Here is a 24,719-nt window from a genome sequence, read left to right as displayed (position 1 = left end):
CTGAAGGAGCTGATGCTGATCGCCACGGGCGGCGCCGCCGTCGGTGCTGACGGGTCACGAAGGTGTGGGTCGTCCCCCCTGGGGTCCACACCGAGGGCTCCTCCCAAGAGCTCGTGCTCCATGTCGCCATGCCTCCTCAGTCTTGGATTCGCCTTCCTCCCTTCTTCACCTCCATCGCCCCGCAGGGAGAGCCCCTGGAGCTTTGGCTGCAGCACGCCGGCTGCAGCACCCTCGCGACCGGGGCAGAGGTTGCGGTCGTTGCGCCGGGCGAGGTCTTCATGACTCGAGGCTGGAGCGAAATCGCCCAGGTTTGCAGGACAAGAGGCGCCTTCGCGATCCACTTGGAGTACGACGGTGCTTCGGTGATGTTCTTCAAGGTCTTCGATGCGAACGGGCGCCGGCTGGAGTGCTGCCTCGGGAGAGGTGGCTGGGACCCTGCTACGACGAGGACTGGGCCCGCCGACCGCTCCCTTGGCGGCTCCTCAGGCGGCGGAGGCGACGGAGGTTCCAGCGACTCCAGCGAGCTCTTCGCGACTCCGGAGACGAGTGACGACAACTACGAGCCCCCGAGCTGGCGCCGCTCCTAGAGCAGGGCGGGCTCGTCAAGCCGCCGCCGACTCTGATCTGGATGGGGTTGGTGCCGGTGCTTGACGGCCCACTGTTGATGATGGCGTCTTCTGCAGGGGCGCGCGTAGTTAGTGTCCCTTTAGGATCTGTTCCCTGCGAGGAATCAAAGACGCGTCCCGTGGGGGCTTGTAAGGTGCCTGTGATCCTGTTTTGTTATTATAACCCTTGTCGTAGAATTGTGCGAGTTGCTCATTCCGTCTTATCTCAGTCCTCCCTTTCGAACCTCACGAGGGCTTGGTGCTCTGTGCCGACAGGTCCCAGTCCCAAGGCGGCTTCAGCCGTCGCTGGTACGCCAGGTCGCAATGCTGTGGTCAAGGCCAGGAGGTGAGCGACCTGGAGTCCGGTAAGAGCCCCTGAGTCACGATGCTCAGGAGGTCCCCTTTGGCGCTCAAGCAGCCGTCGTTCGGTGAGAAAGGAGAACGACGTCGCTAACACGGGATTGCATTAGGTGCGGGGGTGGTGCCAGGGTAGCTGGCGCTTCTGGGTGGTGACTTATCTCGAGAATCAGGGGCCGCTCTCTGGTGTGTCGCCGGGTCCGTGCATCGGCAGGCACGAGGTTGCTCGGCGAGGTCCTCGCGTGTCCCTCTCCTCTCGCCTTTGCTCCCCTTTCCGCTCTACGTCCTCGGGTCCTGGCCCTCGAGCAAGTCTCAGCCGTCGCTGGTATGCCAGGTCGCGATGCCGTGGACAAGGCCAGAGGGTGAGGGCTGGAGAGCCAGTAGGAGCCCTGAGTCGTGATGCTCAGGCACCCCCCTTTAACGTGCAAGCGGTTCGCGCGGATGAGAGTCAAGGAGACACTGCAAGGGCCTCGCCTGATGCAGCTCCTTTAAGAGATCCTGTAGACTCATAAGAGAAAGAACGAGGGGCTGCCACGACAATTGACAGTCAGCCGTTGGTTGCTTCCGAGGGGTAATGTGGCACTGAAGGCTTGACGAGGTGGCGCCATGCGGGGCTGCCGCGGCCAGAGCTCAGCCATCCAGGTTTGTCGGCGTTGCAGGGACGGACCCATGCGCAAGCGTCGTGCCGTTTGGGAGCAGTTCCGTCAGTTGGCGTCAGTTGAGCGGGCAGCTAGGTCAAATACATTAGCCGCGAAGGAGTGGATTCATTCAAATAGATGCTGGGAAGGCGGACATCACTGGGTCAGGCCCAAGCGACTTGGGGATCATGCAGCCCGAGGGGCGCCCCCAACAAGGTAAGCTAACAACATGAAATAAAAGGGATACACGCCGCAGGGACGGACCCACGCGGCCTGGGAATAATGCAACCCTGGGGGGGCGCTCCCAGCTGGAAGTTAAACTTGAAAGATGTCACCTGATGACGTTGAGGTCGAAGGGGTGTTGGTGTAGCAGACTCGGTGGGCTGCGGAAGCCGATCCTCACGAGCCCCCAGGCCCGGGGGCCTCGGGAGGCTCCGGAGGTGCTGGCGGCTCCCCGCGGACCATCTCCATCTCCGCCAGGGCTGCGAAACGCCTGGCCTCTTGTGCCTCCATGATGCCCCTCATGAGGCACTAGTATGTGGCAGCCGCGTTCGGCAAGCCGTAAGGCATGCGAACGTAGCTGTGGGGTGGACCTCCGCAGCGCCCCACTCGCGAGGGCCAGAGGCGCTCCAGAGAGGCGACTCGGTTGAGCCCTGGTATGTCGATGCAGACGCGCAGCCCACCATCCTCGCCTGGATGGGGAGCCACTGCTGGTGGGCGGCGGCCGCCTTTCATGACTCTTGACTCCTGTAGCTCCTGAATGGCCTTGCTTACGAACTCCTGAGGGTCTGACTATCCTTGCCTTACTCCTTCTTGAGGGAAACGTGCTTCGAAACACGCCTCCATGTGGTGCCCAAGCGCCTCCCTCGTGACCCTGGCCAGATCGGTGGCCCTCCAGGGGAGAGCCCCCGAGCCCTGCCTGAGGAGGGCGCCGGGCGCGCTTCCCTATGTGATGGAAGGAGGTTCCCCCTGGGTAGGCACGGGCCCAGAGGGGCCTGCCTCCTGAGGGGCCGGGCCGGACAATGTCTTCTTCTTCTTGGGGGCGGTCTCGGGAAGCCTCCTGCTTCCGCGATCCGGGTCTTCCAGTGACGCGGCCTGAAAGGCTCGTTCCAGGGAACATACCGTGTCCTTCTCTTCACAGGGCACCATGATGACTCCACCACTTCCTGGCATCTTGAGGATGTTGTAGCCGTGGTGAGTTACGACCATGAACTTGGCCAGTGCTGGGTACCCAAGTATGGCGTTGTACGGCAGGCGAATGTGAGCGACGTCGAAGTTGATGAGCTCGGTGCGGTAGTTGTCGCGTGCCCCGAAGGTGACAGGGAGGCAGACCTGCCCAATCGGGACCGTGGAGCCGTGGTGATTCCGGAGAAGGGCTTGGTTGGCTGAAGCTGGATGTAGGGCACTTGGAGATTGTTGAATGTTTCCACGGACAGGACGTTGAGCCCTGCCCCGCCATCGATGAGGGTCCTGGTGACCACCACGTTGCTAATGATTAGGGAACAAAGCATTAGGAGGACTCCGGCTGTAGCCGCACACTTGAGCTGATCTGCTGAGATGAACGTGATGGCGCATGCCGACCACCTAAGAGGGCGCATGGCTTCAAGCCTGGGGAGGACTGCATTCACTTCGTAGGCGAACTGCTTGAAGATGCATTGAGAGGCCGGGGCCTGAGCCCCGCCCAGGATGCAGGCGATCGCGCGCGGCTCCTGGAAGCCCCCAGCCCCCTCGTCTTGGTGGCGGTCCTCGTTTCTCCTTGGCTGCGGCGGCAGCGGAGGGAGGCCTACGTTGCCATGCGGGCGATCCTCGCGAGGTTGATCCCTCCAGTCTCCCTCGCGAGACGGGTCTTGCTAGCAATCCTCGCGAGGTTAATCGCGCCACCCTTGGCACGGGCCACGGTCTTCCCAGCGTCCTGCGTTCCTTCCTCCTCCTCGACCGTAGCCCTGATCACCGCGGTCGGGGCGACTGCCGATCCTTCCTTCTCGCACGGCTCGGAGCTCTTGACATTCGTTGGTGTTGTGGGTGTGGAGGTCGTGGTACACACAGCACCGGCTGCCCTTGGAAGGTTCGGGCTGATCTCTGCCCCGCTTGGTGTCTGGTTCTGCCGCGAGCACGACAGCCCCCTTGCGCTTCACATCCCTTGGCCTTGGGCTTCTTCTCTTCTGGGTCTGCGGCAGGCAGCTCGAGGAGGGAGAGACGCCCTTCCTCAGCCCTGGCACACTTGGTTGCCAAGTTGAACAGCTCCAAGGAAGTGCACAGGTCTTCATGCATCGCCAGCTCCTCCTTCATCTTGACATCGCGCACGCCGTCGGAGAAGGCTGAGATGATGGCCTCCTCAGTCACCTTGGGAATCTTGAGGCGTGCGTTGTTGAAGCGCTGGATGTACTTCTGCAGGGTCTCCCTGGTGAAAGGACCACGATGTCGCCTAGAGGGGGGGGGGGTGAATAGGCGTTTTAAAATCTTTTACGGATTTGGCTATATCCTAATGCGGAAATAAACTAAGCGGATACTTTTCAAGCACAAATCCTAAATATACTAGGCTCACTAAGTGCACCAACAACTTAGCATAAACAAGATGAGAACAACAGGATATGAGTAAGCACAAGTAAGTCACACAAACTTACTCAGTGTATATCACGAGGTATGGAAATGAATAATACACACAACCACAAGTAAGCAATACAAGCTTACACAAATTGTATCACAATATATGGAATTTAATGATACAAGCAAACTCAAGTAAGTTACACAAACTTACTTGAGCAATATCACAATATATGGAAGTTTATAACACAAGTTAGCAATTCACAGTAATCACAATGTATATCAATAGTAGCAAGTATGAATTGCGGAATGTAAAGTGTAGGCCTAAATAATCTCTACAAGGAAATGGCCAACACAATATAATCAACCACCACAATATAATGAGGACAACAAGATATAGTAAATGCACGGTCAAATGACCAAAGTCAACCAAAAGTAAGGAGTTAGGGTTAAGGATAACCAAAGTCACGGAGACGAGGATGTATCCCGATGTTCACTTCCTTGGAGGGAAGCTAGTCACCATTAGAGAGGTGGATGTTACCACGAAGGCACTCCAACGCCACGAAGGCTCACCCTATTCTCCTTGAGATATCACCACGAAGGCAATTCTCAACCACTAGTGGTATACCTTGAGGCGGCCTCCAAACCTTCACAAACTTTCCGGGGGACAAATCACAAGTTGGTTCCTCACCGGAGCACTCCTACCGCCTCGGAGTCTCCAACCTCCAAGAGTAACAAGATCAAGGGGGAAATGCTCAAGACTTGCTCAAATCACGAATTGCTTTGGTCACAAGAGGGAGAGGGAGAGGATCTATCTTTTGATTGGAACAACTCTCAAGAACACTCACTAATCTCTCCGGGATCTAAGATTTGGTGTAGGAGAAGTGAGAGGGAGCCACTTGTGTTCTTGGGACGATTTGGGATGAAGTGCTCAACCCTCCCCCGGAGTGGGAGAGGGATATTTATACCCCCAAAGAAAATAGAGCCGTTTCCCGCAGTTGTTGACCTGCCCGGATGATCTGGACGCATACCCGGATGATCCGGGCAATGCCCGGATGATCCGGGAAGGTCAATATACAATGTGGTGAAGTAGATACCCGGATGTCCGGGGACATAGCCGGATGATCCGCGCAATTCCCGGGTGATCCGGGTGGGTAGCCGGATGATCCGGCTAGCGGAATAAGCTTCTGTGATGAATTTTACGAATAACCCGGATGATCCGGGCAGGAACCCGGATGATCCGGGCAAAGCCCGTATGATATGGGAGAGGACCCGGATGATCCGGCCAAACCAAACTGCTGCAGCCTAGAAACTGAAACAGGCACAACTTTTACATCCGGACTCCGATTTTGATGATCTTGGGCTCGTTTTGAAGCTATGAAAAAAACCCAGGTCCTCACATAGAGAACCACCCAAGATGAACCAAAATGGAGGATGCAAAATATGCAAAGGTTTTATCATGTATTTGGGTAACCTATTTGGCTTTGGATTTTCTTTGGTATATAGGATATGAGTGGAATTGTGTAGAGAAGATGTTGACTTGAGCAAATCTATCACGAACCCCTTTGATCCCCTCTTAATAGTGCGGGATCCCTATAACTCAAGAATCATAAAAGGTCTACACTACATAGCTATCAAGAATCCATTCTTGAGTGTATGTGTTCCTTCGGTGTTCATCACTCCACAACACTAACGTCGAAGGAACTAATACCTTTGACTTGAGCCTTTCACTTGAGCTTGAAGTTGAAGTTTCTTCTTGGATCAAGTTGAATGGCAAGACATTGGTGAAGTCTTCAAGTATCTCCCCCATACACAATGTGGGAAGCTTTGCTTTGTATTTATCTTCATGTGTCCATCATGTGATCATCCACAAGCTTCAAGCATGTAATCCTTCGGGATAGTTATCTTGAACTTGCCCTTGTCAACCATGATCATCAACACTTGATGTCATCCTCTCATAGACACTTGAAATCTCTCTCTTGATGCGAGCCCATGAGAATCTCCTCTCAAAAACATAGGCAACACATAGTATGGGTTAGTACACAAAGCGCAATTGACAAATTCTTACCATACCACAAGATCTCACGTGGCACATGATTTGCGCTTGTGTGTTGACCATCTTTGAATTCAATCTTCGATCTTCATCTTGGTCAACCTTAATCTATGCTCCATGATTAATATTGATGCACAACCATGTATATGGCATTCATTCCGAATCCATTCAATATCCTTCTTGCATCACCCATGGAACAAACCTTCCTATATAACTTGATGTCATTGTTTCTTCATAATAATTGTCATTCATTATCAAGTCTCAATGCATATATAGATGTTGATGGATTTCATCCACCAATTCATCCAATATTCTTCATGCATTGCAAATGGAACTTTCCTTCAAATGTATATCTCAGTGCAAGCATTAGTCCATTAGGATTGTCATTTAATTACCAAAACCACACATGGGGACTACATGTACTTTCAATCTCCCCCATTTTGGTAATTGATGACAATCTCAACAAGAGGGTTTATATAATGAATTTTTCGACAAGCATGAAATTTATCCAAAGATAAATTGTATACTTGGGATGGTTGTAGTATCATCAATACACTACACAAGCATTTGATGATAGTACACCCATAGTATATAGAGCAAACTCCCCCATAATATATGAATTTGTGAATGAACTTTGAATGTCATTGCATATATTGGTTGACATAAACTAGGAGAAGATTTCTCTATATACAAGACTCATCCATGCAATAAGAATATATAATAACAAGGGTATATATGCATGAGTGACAACAAGAACTAGAAAAGATATTTATCTTAAACCCTCTAAACTTCTCCCCCATTGGCAACAAATGCCAAAATGGAAGACGAAACATCTAGCAGACCAATATAGTATGAGTTCCTCCTTGATGTGTGCATATAACAAAATGGGAGTGAAAACAAATGCACATATTCAATGATGAACAATTAAAGGAGCTCGAAATCTATAGAATGCAGTCAGATACGAAGATATGAACTTTTTCATGTATAAAAATTTCTAAGTGGCCTATAATAATCATGATATGTATCCACAAAGAAACTCGTATACACAAAAAGAAAGGTTGCAATTGATAAGAACATGATATCCACAAGTGAATCCACTATTATACAACTTGAGCCTAGTCATAATAGCAAGGCACATGGCACAAAGCACATGGCACAAATTGATCTCATTTGCATAACACAAAGTGAAGCAAGCAATCAAAAGATCCGATGAGCCAAAAGGATAAATGAATACTACGATTTGGGAAGAGGAGTGTTCTAAGGAAAATAGAGAAGCTCCCCATGATTTGTGCACTATTTAGAATTTTTGTATTTGGATACAAGTGCACAAAATAGGATCATCACTCCCCCAAAATCAATAGGAACACAAAACAATTGCAAGCAAGCATAGATAAGAAAAGAAGCCTAGCATTTGCAACAAACATATGGTTGAGCAACATATAAATGAGGCAACCTAAGAATAGGCACAACCAAAATGATATGTGTGAGTCACGTCAAAGCACTTGAGAAGACCAGTATAAGGATGAGAATTAAGCATCAACATAGTCTTGAGTAAATGAGATACAAGGTGCAAGACATGTCCTTCCCACACACACGAAATTAAGAAGGTCACACACACATCAAGCAAATGGATTCACAAGCTCACTAGTAGCAAATTAAAAATCAAAGCTTGACAACCCATGATGAAGATAGGAAATAATAGGCTTGTCAAGACAAGCACGAGGACAACAATCTTCACCAAACATGAGTGCACTAAGATGCAAAGAGGTAAGACACGCACTCATACAACAAATGCTTCCACGGAGCCACCAAAGATATAAAAGAGAATGAAACGGTGGACATGAAAGAATAGGGATATCAACTAGGGATGTAACTTGGCTCACGTGTATAAGATTCTAGGTAGATGACAATCATGATGATATACATCCACAAAGAAGGATGTACACATGAAATAGTTACAAAAGGAAAGAATAAGATATCCAAACGGGAGACAGAAAATATAACAATGAGATCTTTGCTTGAAAGTATAGCACATGGCTTAATGTAATCTTATTGTATATTAATGAACTCCAAACACACAATCATCAAAGACATCACACCTAGCAACAAGAGATCATTGTTGCGATTCTTTGAGAAAGGAAACAAGTATGACAAGAACGAGTCAAGAAATTCATGCCATGATGCAACCTACACAAGGTTGAATGCAAGAAGTGTATGCATGAAGTAGATACTTGTTACCGTGATAGCATTGGAATGATGTAGTAGGTAATGGTTCGAGCTTGGCTCTAATTTCCTCATAGTGCCACCACTTTCATGAATAAGCCAAGCACCCAATGCTTCTCAAATGTACCTAAAACAATTTAAGTACAATATGGTCCCCAAACTTATTGGGTCCAAAGTAGTTAGCATAACTACAAAACATGGGGTATCATCACTTAAATATGTGCATATCGATATGAATTTGAATATCATGCACATCTTAGCTATTAATAATTTGATGGATTTACCATATATATATTGGATCAAATAAAGCAAACAAGGCATGCGAATTTACACATAGTAAATACACATGCACAAGCCTCCCAAAATCCAGGGAGATACAAATTGGACAAATGAACACATAACCGTTAATACTTCCAATAACATCACTAGTCATTCATGTTGTCCAAAATGGCTCAAAGTGACAAATCAACATATGATAGCACACAAAGTTCAACATATGAACCAAGGAAAAAACAATGAGCATATAAGATATGCACTGCACACATACTCATGGGAATATCTCACTCAAGTAGATATAGGACACTATAGACAATGAGATAACAAACTACCATAACTCCATACAAACTAATAAGATGAACTCGAACAAAATGGTGTTTCAATTTGACATTTGGTGTAGAAACCAAATAAGTACATGATCATCTATACTAACACAAGCATAACATGAGAGTTTAGAAATAAACACAATGCTTGGATAGCATATTATTAACATTCCAATTAGATAGATCATCATGCAAAGCAACAATTAGAATGGATCTATTCAAATGATTTTCCAAATACGATTTTTTTAAGATAACCATGGGCAAAACCGCACAAGAATACCATACTCAAACAAAGCATTGCATGCCACAGAGATATAAGATAATCTCAAATATAAATTCTAAGTGGCAAACTGGCAAACCTCTATTGTTAATGTTCACACAAGAAGTGATATGTACAAAGTATATCACTCCCCCATAATGTGATAATCCATGTATTATCCATAAGAGGCAAATGAAACCCAACTAAGGATAATTAATGGATGAGGATTTGAGTTTCAAATGAACTTTACATACCACATAGTAACTAGATAATATTGCACTAACAATACTAGGTGGTATCCTACATATATACATATTTAAGGTTTGTGATATGCGTAAATCATAGCACTCCCCCATAATGTGATGATCCATTAATATCTCAAAAACACCAATGAAGATTCAACTAATTGAGCAATAAAGGCTTGAAACCACACACGCACAAATATATGAAGTGCATTGTGACCTACACATGCTAGATAACACAAATCAAGCATACTAGGAAGCACAACTCTAAAAGCACATGCTAGGTACAAAACCTAAACATGCAAGGGACACAGTAACTTTCAATGTAAACAATGCAAGTACAAGTTACCGCAAAGAGGAGCATTGGATTGATAGATATGATGATAATCCACTTGACTTGGCATTAACCATAACATATGGTGAAAATAGTTTTTCTTCATGAAGTAGCCAAGTCTCCAATGCCCTCCACACACCTATTGATCAAGTTTTTGCTTGATGGTCCCCAACCAAGTTGGGTCCTAAGAAGTTAGTAACAATAGGCTTGGCAACCCAAATGGTCTTGTCCACTTTCAAACTTCTCTGGGAACCCACAAACTTGGCAAACACATTGCCAACAATATCCTTCTTTAGCGAATAATGATTATTGACTATAGGAGGCTTAGATATGTTACCGTTGGAACAAGATGAAGCTATGTGTCCCTTCTTACGGCAAATATAGCAACATGTGCTCCCCTTTCTCTTCTTCTTTACCTTTTCAACTTGGAGAGCATTATCTTGGTTAGGCATGGGAAGAGGCCTTTCATTATCTTGATATTGAACTTGAGGCCACTTCCCTTGATGCTTCACACTTGAAGCCTTCTTCTTCAATGGACAAGATCTCACATGGTGTCCAATATTCTTGCACTTGAAGCAAATAATGTTGGCCGAATTCTTGACTTGATCTCGTCCCTTCTTCTTGTTCTTGGACTTCTTCTTGTTGGAGATGAAATCAAGTCCAATTTTGTCTTGAGGGTCCTTTTGCACACTCAAGATATTATCACAATATTTTTCCAAGTCTTTCTTCAAACTGGTGACTTGGGCCTTGAGCTCTTTATTTTCCTCTACAAGGTTAGTATTAACAAAAGAACTAGAGGAAGTAGAAACTTCATTGTTAGAGCAACAAGGCATGGTGAGCAATTCATCACAAGATGTACCAATATCATGTAGAGAGGAATTGCAAGGACTAGCACATGGCAATAAGGCATTTCAAGTAGAAGATGTGCTAATATCCACATGAGACTCACACGATTTTACCTTGGTCCACATAGCCTCATGAGCTAACTTTAGCCCATCATGAGAGATTATAAGATCCTCATGAGTGCCCGAGAGCTTTTCATAACTTTCTTCCAATTTCCCATAGTTGCTAGTTAGCAAATCAAGTTGAGTCCTTAGGTCAACATTTTCTTTTAATATTGATGCTTCACACAAGATAGAGTTAGTAGCACAAGCATCATTATCAATATGAGAGGAGCATGTAGAAGCTAGGGACTCCGCATGAGTAGCTTGAAGTTCCTCATGAGACTTAGAGAGTTTGATGAGCTCTCCTTTGACCTTCTTGTAGTCAAGGTCAAGGGGCTCAAAATCCTCTTTAAGTTTACAATGCATAACTTCAATCTCTTCTTTTAAAGACCTCAAGTCACTAAGACATTGATGAGCCATAGCAAGTTCATGTTCAAGTTGTTCACTTTTTGCTTGCTCGTAAATAAATAAGTCATTACGTTTTTGAAAGCAAGCAAGAACATCTTGGAACCTTTTATAAGTGTTATTTTTAGCTCTGCGAAGAGTTTTCCCAATCTCATAGAGATTTTGGGTCAAGACTTCATCATCTTCCTCATTACAACTATCATCATTGTCACTAAGAGAAGATGATACCTCGTCATTACCTCTTGCCATGAGGCACATGTGAACACAAGGGGTTGATGATGATTCTTTTGGAGAAGTGGGTTCTTCATCAACCAAGCATGCCTCATTTTTCTTGATTTCGTCTACATGGTTAGTTTCACAAATAGAACTAGAGGGAATCACGATATTTCTATCATGGCAACATGGGAGATCAAGCATATCATCACAAATGAGCTTAACACCATCATTACAGGATATTTCTTCACTCACCATGTCATTACCTTGTGGTATGCCACATGTTGGTGAGGTGAAAGATGTTGGAGTATGCAAGTAATCGGAGGTGGAAGCAATAGAGAGCTCTTCATGATTTAAAAATGTGGAGAACTCCTCCATTAACTCCCCAAAAAGAATATTGTCTTCATGAAGATTGGACCCACCATATAGATCTTCAATTTTGGTCCAAGCATCATGAGCCAACAAACAAGACGAGATTGACTTGAACACCTCGAAGGTTATAGCTTGGTGAATGAAACTTAAAGCTTCACAATCAAGATGCATATCATCAAGTGATGGAGATTGTCCATCCTTTAGATTTGAATTCCCTACAACCACAATCCGCAAAGCATTTGGACCCATGGCCCGAAAGTGACAAAGCATGCGTAATCTCCACATAATGTAATTTGTGCCATTAAAACAAAATGTGTCATCGTGCACTAGTTCACTAGTCGACATCGTTACTCTCTAGGCGGTTAAGCCTAATAAGGAGAGACCTAGCTCCGATACCAATTGAAAGGACCACGATGTCGCCTAGAGGGGGGGGGGGGTGAATAGGCGTTTTAAAATCTTTTACGGATTTGGCTATATCCTAATGCGGAAATAAACTAAGCGGGTACTTTTCAAGCACAAATCCTAAATATACTAGGCTCAATAAGTGCACCAACAACTTAGCATAAACAAGATGAGAACAACAGGATATGAGTAAGCACAAGTAAGTCACACAAACTTACTCAGTGTATATCACGAGGTATGGAAATGAATAATACACACAACCACAAGTAAGCAATACAAGCTTACACAAATTGTATCACAATATATGGAATTTAATGATACAAGCAAACTCAAGTAAGTTACACAAACTTACTTGAGCAATATCACAATATATGGAAGTTTATAACACAAGTTAGCAATTCACACTAATCACAATGTATATCAATAGTAGCAAGTATGAATTGCGGAATATGAAGTGTAGGCCTAAATAATCTCTACAAGGAAATGGCCAACACAATATAATCAACCACCACAATATAATGAGGAAAACAAGATATAGTAAATGCACGGTCAAATGACCAAAGTCAACCACAAGTAAGGAGTTAGGGTTAGGGATAACCAAAGTCACGGAGACGAGGATGTATCCCGATGTTCACTTCCTTGGAGGGAAGCTAGTCACCGTTAGAGAGGTGGATGTTACCACGAAGGCACACCAATGCCACGAAGGCTCACCCTATTCTCCGTGAGATATCACCACGAAGGCAATTCTCAACCACTAGTGGTAGACCTTGAGGCGGCCTCCAAACCTTCACAAACTTTCCGGGGGACAAATCACAAGTTGATTCCTCACCGGAGCACTCCTACTGCCTAGGAGTCTCCAACCTCCAAGAGTAACAAGATCAAGGGGGAAATGCTCAAGACTTGCTCAAATCACGAATTGCTTTGGTCACAAGAGGGAGAGGGATAGGATCTATCTTTTGATTGGAACAACTCTCAAGAACACTCACTAATCTCTCCGGGATCTAAGATTTGGTGTAGGAGAAGTGAGAGGGAGCCACTTGTGTTCTTGGGACGATTTGGGATGAAGTGCCCAACCCTCCCCCGGAGTGGGAGAGGGATATTTATACCCCCAAAGAAAATAGAGCCGTTTCCCGCATTTGTTGACCTACCCGGATGATCTGGACGCATACCCGGATGATCCGGGCAATGCCCGGATGATCCGGGAAGGTCAATATACAATGTGGTGAAGTAGATACCCGGATGTCCGGGGACATAGCCGGATGATCCGGGCAACTCCCGGATGATCCGGGTGGGTAGCCGGATGATCCGGCTAGCGGAATAAGCTTCTGTGATGAATTTTACGAATAACCCGGATGATCCGGGCAAAGCCCGGATGATATGGGAGAGGACCCGGATGATCCGGCCAAACCAAACTGCTGCAGCCTATAAACTGAAACAGGCACAACTTTTACATCCGGACTCCGATTTTGATGATCTTGGGCTCATTTTGAAGCTATGAAAAAAACCCAGGTCCTTACATAGAGAACCACCCAAGATGAACCAAAATGGAGGATGCAAAATATGCAAAGGTTTTATCATGTATTTGGGTAACCTATTTGGCTTTGGATTTTCTTTGGTATATAGGATATGAGTGGAATTGTGTAGAGAAGATGTTGACTTGAGCAAATCTATCACGAACCCCTTTGATCCCCTCTTAATAGTGCGGGATCCCTATAACTCAAGAATCATAAAAGGTCTACACTACATAGCTATCAAGAATCCATTCTTGAGTGTATGTGTTCCTTCGGTGTTCATCACTCCACAACACTAACGTCGAAGGAACTAATACCTTTGACTTGAGCCTTTCACTTGAGCTTGAAGTTGAAGTTTCTTCTTGGATCAAGTTGAATGGCAAGACATTGGTGAAGTCTTCAAGTATCTCCCCCATACACAATGTGGGAAGCTTTGCTTTGTATTTATCTTCATGTGTCCATCATGTGATCATCCACAAGCTTCAAGCATGTAATCCTTCGGGATAGTTATCTTGAACTTGCCCTTGTCAACCATGATCATCAACACTTGATGTCATCCTCTCATAGACACTTGAAATCTCTCTCTCGATGCGAGCCCATGAGAATCTCCTCTCAAAAACATAGGCAACACATAGTATGGGTTAGTACACAAAGCGCAATTGACAAATTCTTACCATACCACAAGATCTCATGTGGCACATGATTTGTGCTTGTGTGTTGACCATCTTTGAATTCAATCTTCGATCTTCATCTTGGTCAACCTTAATCTATGCTCCATGATTAATCTTGATGCACAACTACATGTATATGGCATTCATTCCGAATCCATTCAATATCCTTCTTGCATCACCCATGGAACAAACCTTCCTATATAACTTGATGTCATTGTTTCTTCATAGGAATTGTCATTCATTATCAAGTCTCAATGAATATATAGATGTTGATGGATTTCATCCACCGATTCATCCAATATTCTTCATGCATTGCAAATGGAACGTTCCTTCAAATGTATATCTCAGTGCAAGCATTAGTCCATTAGGATTGTCATTTAATTACCAAAACCACACATGGGGACTACATGTACTTTCACCTGGGTTGTTGCTTGATGCGGCGCATGTCGCTCACAGCGGGTGGCCGGTCGCGAGTACCTTGGAAGTTGGCGATGAAGCGGGTGCGCATCTCGTCCCAGGAGGAGATCGTGCCTGGAGCCAGGTTCAGGAGCCAGATGCGGGCCCCGTCCTTGAGTGCCATGGGAAACCAGTTCGCCATGACCTTCTCGTCTCCGTTGGCAGCTTCGATGCCCAGCTCGTAGAGCTGGAGGAACTCCGCAGGGTTAGTCGTGTCGTCATAACGAGGAGGCATGTCCGGCTAGAACTTGCCGGGCCACGCGACGCTGCGTAGCTCGGTGGTGAAGGCACGACAGCCTGCTGTGGCCACGGGAGGCCTTGGGTGACAGAGAGCTTGGTCTTGCATGTCCCCACGCGCTGCAGCTGGGTCTTGACATGCGGGAGCAGGAGCATGGTCGCGACGTGCTAGAGCAGGGAGCGCCCGGGCAGCTTCTTGCGGGCGAGGGACTTCCTGGCAGCTCTGCTCTTGCAGCGCTGGCACCTGACGGAGCGGGTTCCGCCCAGGGGCCATGCGCCTTGGAGCCATGGCGCCTTCTTGTGGAGGAGGCAGCCGGGGCGCCGCCGAAGGTTCGTCGCCCGCGCGGGGCGGGGTGCGGTGCAGCGGAACGAACAACGTAGGAGAGCCCCCTGCGGCGCGGACGAGCTTGGCGACGCGGTCGAGCCATTCTTCATAGACGTCGTCGACGGGACGGTAGCGCAAGAGCTCGTTTGTCGCGATGAGCGTAGCTCGAGCCTCCATGGGTGCGCGGAGCGCGCGGGACGAAGAACCAGCTGGGGTGAGCAAGGGAGTTGCGGTGCGGCCGTCTTGCCGCACGGACGGATGCTGAGACGATGCTTGCTGCTCGTCCCCCGCCGGGCCGGTGGCGACGTTGATGGCAGGTGACGGGGAACGGCGAGGACGCCCGCCGACAGGAGCCGTCTGGGCGACGCGGGAAGCGAGAGCGGCCCGACGCTCGGCGCGGGCCCGACGAGCGTCAGACATGGGCGTGATGGTCGGAGGAGAACGGGGCGGTGGAAGATGAATTCCGGCACACCCCTACCTGGCGCGCCAAATGTCGGATTTCGGGTTCCGGCAGACCCTTGAGGTTCGAACACTGGGGTGCGCACGGAGATTTCGCCTCCTACCTACCTGCACCCCTCCGCCTCGCTAAGATCTAAGCTATGGAAAGAACAACACGAGAGACACAGGGGTTATACTGGTTCGGGCCACCGTTGTGGTGCAATACCCTACTCCAGTGTGTGGCGTGCTGGATTGCCTCTTGGGCTGATGATGATGAACAATACAAGGAAGAACAGCCTCGCGAGGGTCTGCTCTTGGCTGGGGCGATGAACTGCTGGGAGGAGTTCAGTGACCCTTCTCTCTCTCTCTCTCTGATTCTGATTCTCTCTTCTGATTCTCTGATCTCTCCTCTGATTCTCTCTGATCTCTCCTTCTCTCCTGTGGAGGGCTGGTCCTATTTATAGTGACCCTGGTCCTCTTCCCAAATATCGAGCGGGAAGGGAGCCAACAATGGCAGGCTAATTTGAAGGGGGACAGCTAGTACCAGCTATCCTGACAAAATTAGTCTTCGCCCACACAAAGCTCTGGTGGTGACGCCGTCTTGGGCTCCACAATGACCTCCGTCTTGCAGTCCTCCTGGTCCTGGTCTTGTTGCACCGAAATGGCAACCTTTGCCTGATGCCTTGGTACTCCGCGGCCGCGCTTGCCCCCTTTGCACCGAAGAGGAAAGGAGGACACTGCCCGGGCTGGCACCCGCCTGGCGCCTTTGGTCATCATGGCTTGCATCATGGGCACTTCGTGAGGTACCCCGCCTTGATCTCTCCGCCTCCTCGCGAGCCAGCCTGGTGAGGCCGTGCCTGAGGAAGCTCCGTGTCGTCCGTCCCGCGAGGCTTGGCCCCTCGCGAGGGTCTTGGGTCTGTGTTGGTGAAGATGGGCCGTGCTGGGGGGCCCCTTTGAGCCACGCCGCAGGCAGGCAAGTCTGGGGACCCCCGTTCCCAGAATACTGACAATGCATGTGTTCATAATCATTGCCTAGATATTCTCATAACTATGCGCTCTTCTATCAATTACTCGACAGTAATTTGTTCACCCACCGTAGTACTGGCTATCATGAGAGAAGCCACTAGTGAAACCTATGGCCCCCGGGTCTCTTTCTTATTATATTGCATCTCTTTTATTTACATCGCATCTCGTTTATTATTTTCCAATCTATATAACAAAAATACCAAAAATATTTACCTTACTATCTTTATTAGATCTCACTTTCGCAAGTGACCGTGAAGGGATTGACCACCCCTTTATCACGTTGGTTGCGAGGTTCTTGATTGTTTGTGCAGGTACTAGGTGACACTACAAAAAAATACACTTCCGTGATGATATGTGTTTGTCACAGTAGGTCACGTTTTCTGTCATGCATGTACATCCATGCCGATTTTATGACAAAATCAAGATAGTCATACCTGTGCTGTCATAGAAGTGTTCCATGACATTACCAAAATTATCATCACGGAAGTGTCCACTTCCATGACGATAAATCGCGCGTCACAGAAGTGCTTTCGTCAAGGGTGACCGACACGTGGCATCCACCGTAACGGAACGCCGTTAAGCTATCGGGTCGGGTTTTGGATCCGATAACCCATTAACAGCCCCGACCAATGGGGATTTTCCATGTGTAAAATCATCATTGGCTGGAGGAGACACGTGTCAGGTCCGCGTTGGCACAGGTGTCACTCATCCAATGGGCGAGACACGTCTATGATATGTTGACACATGGACCGGCCCACCAAGTTTAAATGGGCCGGCCCAACTGAAGGCCCACAAGATTTTGTGGACCATAATGGGCCGGCCTAGCTAAAGGCCCATGAGATTTTGCGGACCATAATGGGCTGGCCCAGCTAAAGGCCCACAAGATTTTACGGGCCATAATGGGCTGGCCCAGGTAAAGGCCCACAAGATTTTTGTGTGCCATAATGGGCCGGCCCAGGTAAAGGCCCACAAGATTCTTGCGGATCATAATGGGCCGGCCCAGCTAAAGGCCCATGAGATTTCACCGACATTAATGGGCCGGCCCAGCTGTAGGCCCACAAGATTTTGAGGACCCTAGTAGGTCGGCCCATTAACTAGCTGCCATGTTTTGGGCCAAATGACGGCCCATATTTGATCCGGTCCATTAATGTCCTGCCACGCTCCAGGCCTAATAGTGGCCCATATGAGATCCGGCCCGTTAAAAGCCTACCATGTTCTGGGCCAAATTACGGCGCAGAACAGGTCCGGCCCTTTAAGAGGCTTTGGGCTCAATTATGGCCCATATCAGATTCGGCCCGTCAACTGGACACTATGATTTTGGGCCCACTTGCTAAAGGCCCACTTAGTAATTCGGCCTGATATTAGTTTTGGCCTGTTAAGTCCCGTTTAACATTTTGGCCCTATATTAATTTCGGCCTGTTAAAGGCCCGTCATATAGTTGGTCCTAGCTACGGCCCGGTTTGCATCCGGCCTGCTCGCAGCCGATATCTGATTGGGCCAAACAAGGACCAAGACAATTTTGGCATGTTAAAAGCCTATGATTTGCTTCGCACAATCATGGGCCAGGGTTCATTTCGGGCTGCTGCCGGCCCGTGAGCTGTTCGTCACATTTCAGGCCCAACCTACATCGTGATTGCATGACGGCCCGGTTATGTACCGTAATTTTACGGTTTGGCTGGTTTACTGCGAAGACAAGATATATATACAGTAAAATAACTGCAGCATTGTGAATAAGAAAAAACCTAGACTATACAATAAAGAAATTACAGCATATTACATCCACTGGGCATCAAAGTTCACCACTATGATAATAAAGCACAAGCAGACAACAGATTACATACACTAGGCATCAAAGATCACCACGAGTGCAAATAAACACGCCGACAAAATAATATACAAAACCGACAACACTTCAATAGAGTTCAAGAAAGGTTAGCCCTGCTGGGGAGCTGCAGCGCAAGCAGCTGAGCAAGATGATGAGACTGCGCTTGTTCAACACTTATATCTTCTTCACTCTGAAAGATAAACAAGCAAACAGATGACAGGTTTTGCACATAAAAGTATCAGTGCTGACAATTCGTCACATTTCTTACTGACGAATAAAGTGACATAGTTTAAAATTGCATTAACACAATATGTTATTGTTCAGGTCAAGACATGGCAGGAAATGACATTGTGAAGGAGTTGGCAGCTTCACGACACCACTGGATTACATATCAAGAACTCATAAGTATCAATGGTTAGTGTGCTGTCAATTTATACCATTTCAGATTGGTAAATAAAGAGATGGTTTAAATAATAGTAGAATGATATGACATTGTTCATAGTTAAGACATTGTAGAATATGACATTATGCTATAGTGGGTAGGTTCACCACACCACTGGATTACAGATGAAGAACAGAAGCATACATGAAGTGCAAAAGAAGATCACTTGCTCTGTATAGTTTAATTTACATGGTATGAAGAAGGAACTTGGTTGTACAACTAAAAACTTAAATTGAGAAAGGACAAACTTTTGTTTATGAACTACATAATAAACTTTAAACAAGCAATTTGATGCAAACACCAAAAATAAACAGTTGTTGCAGTCATGCCTAACCAAATATATACAACAAATTTTGAAGGCTTGAGATGGACAAACTTACATTATTGGTAAAGACAGGCTCTATAAAGGCCTTGTCCATGCTGATGGGGGGGGGGCAATTCAAGAAGTTTACCACATAATCTTCTTCAAAAGCATTGCCTTTATTCTACATTTTGTTAAGAGTAAATATAGATGTGATAATATACAAAAAAATGGAGAATATTTAAGATAAGATGAAGAGTGATGCTACATAAGCAAGTAGCTATAAATGTAAGTGCAGCGATACAGGCAAAAGGTACATCCAAGAGCAATGCACACCTAAACTTCTTCAGTACCAACCTTATGGTAAGAGTAAATATAGATCTGATGTGTAGAAAATGGAGGGCAAAGGAAAATAAGCTGCAGAGTGATGGTACATGAACAACTACTTGTCATTATAAGTACACTGATAAAGGACAGCATGTACTTACAAGAACAATACAGAGCTAAAAAACATTGGCATTGGATATATTCTACACTAATGTAACCATTCATACAGATCAGATAATTTGGAGCGAACAATTGATAAGCAAGCTATCATGCATACTGTTGTCACATAATGAACCAGGTATGTATGCAAGTACAGTGATACAGGACAACAGGTACTAACAAGAGAAAAGCAGCGGGTAGCATATTTGCGATATCCTGTCGTTCTTGTCAAACCGGAATTCTTCTTCGAGCAGATTTCCTGCAAAAAAGATCCGTAAGGCACATGCGGAAAAGTAGAAGTTCAAATTGTCATGTGATTTCATAGACAGTATCTCATCCTGGGAACGAGACCAGTGCATAACAAGGTTTTTCCATTCAATGTCTTCTAAATTTAGCACAGGAGACTTCACCGGAAATTCGTTTATAGACTTGCCATCAAAGTGTGATTTCCTCAGGTAACACCGATACTGCTGCAATGCTTCCTTGAAAAGCACAAGCAAGCTTTGCTCGTCATGACTATCCAGATTGACCCTCGCCTAGTTACAACAATGTAATATAAATCATTGATGTGTTCAATCAGCAGAAAATAGGAAAATAATAACCATGAATAATAGCAGTTACACGTAAGTTGGACAGGAAGATGTGAAAATGGTGTTTGTCTTCACAATAATCTTCCCATGATGGGAATATATGTACGTAGTCCCTAACAACGTTGAAAGCATTGTCTTTCAAACTGGGAATAAATGGAATGGGGTTCCAATCTGCAGGAATTGGCCGTCTCTGCACTTGGGATAGGTCTTCGGCCGGTGGACTTGCTGTACTTTTTGCCGGAGTGGGATTTTTCTGTGGTACAACTAGTGCTATGGTAAATGAAATCGGTATTCCTTTTGCTGGAGTGCAGGTCCTGTGTGGTGGGGCTAGTGCTGTGGCCAGTGAAGTATGGGTACAGTCTGCTGGAGTCGGTCCTACGTTTTGTGTCACCGGTTGTACAACCAATATAAGTGGGGTGCTGTCCGATTTCTCCGGCACCACCATGTTTTTCAAGGACTTTGCTGGTGCTCCTTCAGGTTCGGCAATCACCCTCTTCCATTTTGATGTCTGATACACAAGAACAACATTTGAGTGGAAAAACATGGTATGATGACAGATGGAATATGTATTGATAATGGATGGGCATGGCATCTCGACATATATGATGAGTAAACTAAGCAGATGGCGGTGCAACAAAGTAGAAGAAATGCAAGACAACATATGCAAGATACCCGCAATCAAAAAAACATTGCCAAATTAGAACAGGCACCTTGATGGGTGAACAGGACAGGCCATCTGCCTTTGACTCCTTGAGGTTAGAATAGTCATACAGGTGGGGAGCTTATGAGTTTCATTGCATCCAGAATGGCACTCAATGCCTTGGTGCCATAAGTCATTCCAGTGTTTAGCTTCAAGAGTGGACTGCTGCTAGTGTGACACAAAGCAGCTACACAGATCATAGTGTAGATATAACGGGAAAACCTTAAGCATCAGAGTAAAATCAGCAAAGTGGAACTTGCTGGAATATATGTACTAGTATTGCCGGTACGACTAGAAAGGCTTCGGATACCAGCTCTCTTCAAGTGAAGATGCGGTACTGTTCATATCAGTGTAACTCTCAAAGGCGACACAGCTCCCCGTATTTCCTTGCTATTCTTATAGGATTCAAGTGGGCAGGCCACTACAAATCCTATTCCTATGTTTACAAGATCCTACAAATCAAAGAGGCTCAAAGTGTCCATCACAACCGACCATATAGACCTCTACACTGAAAATGTCCCTGCTCATCTTCAGAAGAAGGAACATACTGTACTACTATCATACTCCCTCCGTTCCAAAATATAAGTCTTGGTAGAGATTTCCACTATGGATCACATACAAATGTATCCAGATACATTTTAGAGTGTAGATTCACTCATTTTGCTCCATATGTAGTCCATGGTGGAATCTATACAAAGACTTGTATATAGGAACGGAGAGAGTACATATTAAAGAAGAACGGAAGAGGAACATGGTAAAGAAGAGCAAGCAGATTTTGGATAATAAAATGTTGGTTGCGCAGTGCCCACACATGATGAACTAGAGCGCATTAAGAATGCAACTCCCAGCTGTCTCTCGACCATTTCAGGCAGTTGGATGAAGATCCTACGTCTCCTAACCCTTCTTCTTCCTCGTCTCTGATTCTTCCCATACAGAACACCGCATGGGCCGCCGGCCGGACCACCGACCCCCACCGCCTGTGTTCCTCCGCCACCCCACCCCCGCCCCAACCCCCACCCGCGTTGAGTTTTCTTCGTTCGACGAGGCCCCACAACCACCCGAGCCCCTTCGATCGCACCGGCGAACTCCGGCGAGCTCTGAAAAATCGACTGACCCAATTTTGAAATTTAGTCTACTATGATTTAACTAGTGTGGAATATAAAAGGGGAAAACCATAAGCATTGGGAGTATAGTGTTGAGCGTGCCATGGAGGATCTGAAGGTGCAAACCGGACAAAGGCAACTTCATAACCAAGACAAGAAATCAGAGTAAAGCAGTGGCGATCTATTTTCTTGCTGCGATAAATAAGTTGAGCAGATACGAAAGAGTACCGCCTATGGTGCGGCGCCGTGTACGCATCTGCTGAGAATTTGATGGAGCTACGGTAGCGATGGTTGTCGGCAGCGTGGAAGCAGATCTAGGAGGGTAGACGGTGGCGGCGGGGTGCGATGGACGAGACGGTCATAGGAGCGGCGCCGGCAAGGTGGACGATAGCGGGGATGAAGCGAGAGGACGGGATGCAAGGATCCCGTTCCGAAGCCGTGGATGAGAGAGGTCGATCTCTTGTAATGGACGGCGGCATTGGGGTATCAGCTCCGGCATGGTGGAGGAGGACGGCGGTGGATGGGGTGGCGGACGGCGGCTGACGGAGGAGGGTGGGGTGGAGAGGGTGTTTTGGTGCCCACGGAGTATGAATGGGGAAAAGGGAGGTAGAGAGGAAGGGGGGAACCATGTATTCAGGGCGCACTTGTCTCAAATGCGAGGAAATTTACAAACTTAGCCCCCGTTTCAAATTTCTACTACATCACAACAACATTAGTCGGTTGGGGATAGGACGGTAATCTCGCATACACCAAATATTTGCCGTTGAGAGTTTGTTTTTGGCGCCCACCGTGTATGAATATGAATCGGGGAGGGAGTCGATTTCGGCTGAGGACACACTGTGTTTTGGCGCCCACCGTGTATGAATCCGGGTGAGAGGCGGTTACCTCACGTTTGGGTGAAATTACAAACCTACCCCTATCGAAACCTATAGAAATCCAGCAGATAGGCTTTGCGTGGCAGGGATAGGCAGTAGTGATTTCTATCTCGTAGATTTTGGTTTCGGGCGGTTACTGCGACTTTCCCCGCTTCGTTCAATTTTGCAGAGTGCACGTTTACTGTGCCAACTCAATTCGAATCCCGTTTGTATTCTATTTTTTTCGGGTGGGATCCATTTTCAATTGGAATTACATTCTATATACATCATTTTTTATATATAGTTTCAAAAGCACAAGAAAGAATTCTGCTCCTTTATATGTATAATATGATTTACAAATACAATGATCTCGAAATCTTAAGGTTGAATTCGAAAAAATTTAACCAAATTATGTTCTACTAAAATGTATGGGTCAGTAATATTACATATTAAATAACATAGATGTGCGTGAATTCATATGAGTATGCATGTTTGATAGATCAATTTTGGTTCGAGTATGGATTACATGTATCATCATCTCGAATTCAAATATTTGAATCCCTTTTTTGTTCACTCCTTTCACGCCCATCTCTCTCGCATGCATGCTCCTTCAGGTAGCTATCACTCTCTTTTCTCCAGCTCACCCGCACGCTCACTTCATGTTTCTCCTATCCTCGCAAACATGGTCTCTCGACGTCTCCCTTGAGAAGTGTCACACTCTCCCTATCATTATACATTACACGGTTTTCATTATCTCTCACGTCTCTACTGTTCTCTGGTATCACTCGGCACCTAAGCTTTCTTTTTCACCGCCACACGCACACACTCTCCACTCGTCTTTCACTTTGTCTTTCTCTCTATGGGATTCTCTCACACACCCTATATGTCTCTACATATGACTCATACCACTAAAATTACTCTCTCTCTCTCTCTCTCCTATAGACACAACATTTTTTGCGGTCTCCTTTTCGTCTCCATCCCAGACTGACATTATTCATTTGTTTACCGATCAGACAACCCCGACTACTGTCTCCTCTCTCTCTCTCTCACAGACACACACACGACTCCTGCTTCCACTCCCCTTCCCGACTACCGTCTCTCTCTCTCACACACAAAACTCTCGCTTTCGCACCCCGACTCGTATTTCTCTCACAAACATATATCGACTTGCTAGCCTCTAGATAGGTTTATACACCCGCACACTCGTGCTTCCACCATCGCATACATGTCTCTCTCCCGCTCCTTATATCTATGTAGATTTTTCTTCCCTTCTTGAGACACGCCCTCTCGATCGTGCACACACACACTATCGCCTCATTTTAAGCTGATACCTATCGCACACACACTCCTTGTGTCTTTGCCACACATGCACTCCGTCCTCCTCCACTCTCCCTCTCTCTCACACACACATGGGCTTTTTGCAACAACTAGCAAGATTCCCATGCGTTGCACGGAACATCAAGATGCATTTGTATGAGTAGTTTATCTTGTGGGGGAAAAGGATAAACGAGGGAAGGCCTTCTTTGCAAATGTGGAGAGGGGTGTGGGTATCTTTTTGCAAAAT

Source organism: Triticum dicoccoides, chromosome 7A (assembly GCF_002162155.2).
Source record: "Triticum dicoccoides isolate Atlit2015 ecotype Zavitan chromosome 7A, WEW_v2.0, whole genome shotgun sequence".
Lineage (NCBI taxonomy): Eukaryota > Viridiplantae > Streptophyta > Magnoliopsida > Poales > Poaceae > Triticum > Triticum dicoccoides.
This window is presented reverse-complemented; position numbering follows the sequence as displayed.